Source organism: Octodon degus, unplaced genomic scaffold, assembly GCF_000260255.1.
Source record: "Octodon degus isolate 3935 unplaced genomic scaffold, OctDeg1.0 scaffold00024, whole genome shotgun sequence".
In the NCBI taxonomy this organism is placed as follows: Eukaryota; Metazoa; Chordata; class Mammalia; order Rodentia; family Octodontidae; genus Octodon; species Octodon degus.
In genome coordinates, this window is record NW_004524600.1 from 14,857,395 (window position 1) to 14,862,950 (window position 5,556).

Below are 5,556 nucleotides of genomic sequence, written 5' to 3' on the forward strand. Positions count from 1 at the left end.
AAGTAGGTGCTTTAGACCACTGAGCCATCTCTCCAGCCCCCTTTTTTTTTTATTAGAGTGAGAGAGAGGGAGAGAGAGGGAGAGAGAGAGAGAGAGAGAGAGAGAGAGAGAGAGAGAGAGAGAGAACTGTCTTTTTGATGTTTTAATTTTTTGAATTGTTTTATTCATCTCAACTGTATTAATTTCTAATCTAATTTTTATAATTTCCTCAATCTTTGGGCTTTGAGTTTGGTTTTCCCTCTTTTTTCTCGATGTTTGAGAAGCAGCATCAGGGTACTTATTTGTTAGTGTTCTGCATTCCTAATGTGTGAGTTCATAGCTATAAATTTCCCTGGAAGAACTGCCTTCATTCTTGCCATAAGTTTGCATAAGTAGTGCTTGAACTTTATTGAATTGGAGATATTGTTTAATTTCATCTGTGACCCATTGGTTACTGAGGAGAGTGTTGTGTTGTTTAACTTCTATGTATTTATGGGGTTTTTTTCTGGTTTATTTTGCCATTTATTCTTAGTTTCAATGCACTATGGTCAGATAATATACATAGAATGAATTCTGTTTTCTTACATATAATTAAGCATGTCCTATGGAAGAGTATGCGGTATACTTTAGAAAATGTCTCATATACACCTGAAAAAAATGTGTATTCAACTGTGGTTTGGTGTAACACTCTGTGTATGTCCACTAAATCCATTTGTTCCAAGTTCTGGTTCAGTTCTGCTACCTCTTTACTAATTTTTTGTCTACTTGATCTATCATTTTGGGATAAGGGGGTGTTAAGGTATCTTGTTAAGATTGTGGTACTAGATATTAGATTTTTCATGTCCATTAAGATTTGTCTCATATAGTTGCATGTTCCTGTGTTTGGTGCATACATATTTATGAGTGTTACTTCTTCCTCTTGAATTTTCCCCTAACGAGTATATAGTGTCCTTCTTTATTTTTTTGATCATTCTTCGCTCGAAGTTGAAACTGTCTATGACCAGGATTACTACCCTTGGTTTTTTTCTAGGTGCTGGGGCATGAAGAATTGTTTTCCATCCTTTGATTTTCAGCCTATGAAATTCTTTATGAGCAAAGTGTGTTTCTTGTACACAGCATATAGTTGGATTTTGTTTCCTAATTCACTGTGCTATTCTAATTCTTTTAATTGATGAAATGAGTCCATTTACATTGATGGTTATAACTGAGGAGTATTGACTTATGATTGACATGTTATTTATCTGCTGTTGTTTACCACTTTTTCTTCTGTGTTTAATTGTTTGACCTATTTGGTGGGTTCTTTCTGTTCTCATTCGTGGAGTTCTGGCAATTTTAGTCCCTCTGTAGAATATCTTTTAGTTGTCAGTGTAGGGTTGGGTTGGTCATCATGAAATTCTTTAGTTTTCTTTTTCATGGAAGTAATACACTTCTCCATTTAACTTGGGAGTTTTGCATTCTATAAATTCCGATAGGTTGTGATTGAATTTTCATTGAATTGTAGATATTGCTTAATTTGTTGTTTAATTCATCTGTAACCCAGTGGTTTCTGAGGAGGGTGTTGTATAATTTCCATATGTTTATCAGGTTTTTTTGTCAAGTATATTTTTTCCCCTCTGGATTAATGCAATTTCACTTTTTCCCCATAATTTTATTGAGAAACAAATAGCAATGAGATAATTTCAAATCAAATTGGTAGGACAATTTCAATAATTAATACATTGCATAAATTCTTCCTAGTGCTTAATTGCTGTACAAGATGTGGACATGATATCCTATTTACAAACACCATTAGAACAAATCCCTCTATTCAGTAAGAGAATGTAACTATATATCTATTTTAACCATTATGAATACACAGATACAAAATGGATATTCATCTGTATCCCTTTTTTGTTTAGTTCCAGTATTTGAATATTATAGGTGTGTTAGCTCAGCAAAATATTCTAAAAGAGTCCAGTAGTCCATAATAGTATTGTGTCTTTCACTTCACTCTCAGTGTCAGAAATTGTTGACCTGAGTCCCCTACAGCTCAACATAACAACATGGCTTTACTTCTTATACTTCGTTTTTATACTTTTCTGCTGGATGGTTAAGACCAAATTAAAGCAGGACCTATAAAACAAGAGTTGTAGCTTTTGGTTCTGATAAGGTCAGTGAAATCCCCTCAGAATTTATCCTGAGATCCTGTACCTCAGATTGTAGAACCTTTGTCAGTGTCAGCCATGTGCATGAGTCACGACCATTGCTTGGCCAACATGCTCTCTGTGAAAGGCTGAGAGAATGTTTTCTCTCCATGTGACTCTCATTAGGCACACTCTACATCATTGATCACTTTCCTCTTTGGCCCCATAATCTCCTTGATCAGAAAATTTGGGACAATACTGAGTTACGTGATGTTACAGTACAAATTCTCATATGTCCTGAGTCTTAATTGACCTTAGAAAGCTAAAGCCAAAATGTTGGCTTTCCTTGTGGCCTTCCTTTATCTCTAATTTTGGTCTGCAAACTTAGGTTGTTAACCCTCCAGAAGAGAAGTTTATTGTTATTGTCAGGTGTTTTTTTTTTATCATTTCCAGTTTCATTTCAATCTAGTCAGATAATATGCATCAGATAATTTCTGTTTTATTGCATATATTTAAGCATGATGTATAGACTTATGTATTTTAGAAAATGTCCCATCTGCAGCTGAAAAAATGTGTATTCAGTTGTTGGGTGTAACACTTTGTATATGTCTACTAAGTATAGTTGTTCCAAGTTCTGGTTCAGCTCTGTTACTTTTTTGCTAATTTTATGTCTTCTTGACCTATCCTTTTTGGGATGAGCATGTGTTAAGTTCTCCTATTAAGATAGTGGTATTGGATATTAGTTTTCTCATGTCAACTAAGTATTGTCTTATATAGTTGGATGCTTCCTTGTTTGGTTCGTACATATTTATGACTGTTACCTTTTCCTCTTGTATTTTTCCCCTAACCAATATGTAGTGGCCTTCTTTATTTCATTTGATTATTCTTGGATGGAAGGTCAGATGCTGTGCGTACAGGATTGCTACCCCAGCTTTTTTCTTACATGTTGGAGCATGTATTATTGTTTTCCATTCTTGACTTTCTGCCTGTAAATTTTTTATGACTTAAGTGTGTTTCTTGTATATAGCATATTGTTCGATTTTTCTTCCAAATCACTGTGCCAGTCTATTTCTTTTAATTTGTGAATTGAGTCCATTAAAATTGGTGGTAATAATTGAAATGCATTCATGTATGATTGACATATTATTTATCTATTTTTTTTACCTCCTTTTCTCCTGTCTTTCCTTTTTTGCCCAATTTGGTGGGTTCTTTTAATCCTCATTTGGGGAGTTGTGCTTATTTTTGTCTTTCTCTAAAATATACTTTAGTTTTCTGTGTAGGGTTGGCTTTTTCATCATGAAATTCTTTAATTGTTCTTCAACATGGAAGTATTTCACTTCTCCATCAAACTTGAGAGAGAGTTTTGCAGGCTAGAGTAGTCTGGGCTGGAATTTGTTTTCTTTGAGGACTTGAAGCACTTTGTTCCATGCTTTTCTTGAGTTGATGGCTTGTAAACAGAAATCTTCCATTGTTCTGATGGACTTTCCTTTCAATGAGATCTTTTCTTTATCTCTAGCTGCTTTTAGTATATTGTTCTTGTGCTGGATATGTGGAATCTTCAATATTATATGTCTGTTTGTGTTTTTAATTGGGTTGACATTATTTGGAGTTTAATATAATTTGATTATCTCAATGTCAGATTGTTTTCCCATATTTGGGAAGTTTCCTGCTATTATTTCTGCTCATATTCTTTTTATATCATTTGTATTGACTCCTTTTTCATTTGTTTTTCTTTTTTGCCATAGTTTTATTGATAAACAAATAGCAATGACACAGTTTCAAATCAAATCGGTAGGACAGTTTCAATAATTAACACATTGTATACATTCTTCTTAGTGGTTAATTGCTGTAAAAGATGCGGACTTGATATCCTATTTACAAATGCCATTAGAACAAATCATTCGATTCATTAACAGAATGTAACTATATATCTATCCCAACCACTTTTAATACACAGATACAAAATGGACATTCATAATTATACCCTTTTTTTTGTTAAGTTCCGTTATTTGAATATTATAGGTGTGTAAACTCAGCAAAATAGTCTAAAAGAGTCCAGTAGCCCATAATAGTATTGGGTCTTCTGCTTCACTGGAAATGTCAGAAATTGTTGATCTGAGTCCCCCACAGCTCAACATAACAGTATGACTTTATTTCTTATATTTCGTTTTTACACTATTTTTCTGGATGGTTAAGACCAAAGTAAAGCAGGACCTATACAACAAGAATTGAAGCTTTTGTGTGTGATAAGGTCAGTGAAATCCCCTCAGGATTTATCCTGAGATCCTGTACCTCCGATTGTAGAATCTTTGTCAGTGTCAACCATGTGGATGAGTCACAGCCAATGCTTGGCCAATGTGCTCTCTGTGAAAGCCTGAGAGAATGATTTCTCTCCATGTGACTCTCCTTAGGCACACTCTACATCATCGATCACTCTCCTATTTGGCCCCATAATCTCCTTGATCAGAAAATTTGGGACACTACTGAGTTACATGACGTTAGAGTACAAGTTATCATATGTCATGAGACTTAATTGACCTTAGAAGACTAGGGCCAAAATGCTGGTTTACCTAGCAGCCCTCCTTTTTCTCTAATTTTGGTCTGCAAACTTAGGTTGTTAACCATCCAAAAGACAAGCTTGTTATTATCAAACAACTTAGACTGTTAAGCTTAACCTCACTATCTGTCTGCATATCAAACATCTTCGGCATAATATGGAACAGCTATTTTTCATCAAGTATTGATATGTTGAACTTTAAGTCCCTACAGAATATGATAAAAAAACATTTAAAAATTAGAATATATTTTAAAAATAGTCATAAAGAATTTTATACTTCTCATGTTTGCACATAAGCCCAAAAATCTCACCATATACAACCTTGAAGCAGTACAGTCCCACAATATTCCTTTTCGTGTCTCTTGCTTTCCTTCACTACCCCCATCTTTTTGAACAACCGTCTACCTGAGAGATATCATAGCAGCAACTGGCATGTCATGACAAGCAGCCCATGTTCAGTGGACCAGAATGACAGTAACTCCAAGCATGAAACTACTATTACAAATTACCATCTGCAGTGCAGTAGCTTAGTTCATAGGTATCGATATATATAGTTAGTCAGGGTGAGAATCTTTCCCAAAAACTGCTAGATTAAAAAAATCTTCTGAAGGTTCTCAGGATCATTGCCTTGCTCATCTTTTACATATAACTGTATGGCTTGACATTGTCACGTTTCATAGCGCTTCTCCTTTCCCTCTGTTCATTAGTTAAGTCCTTGAGATCCTGCTTACCTTTTACTTGAATTATATCTTTCTAGTTGTATTTCTTCTTTTGAGTTCTTATACTAGGGAGACTATACGATACTTACATATGTATGTCTGGAATATTTCACTTATGAGTATATGTTCAAGTGGCATCCACTTCAATAAAAAGGCTCGAGTTTATCATTCTTAATAG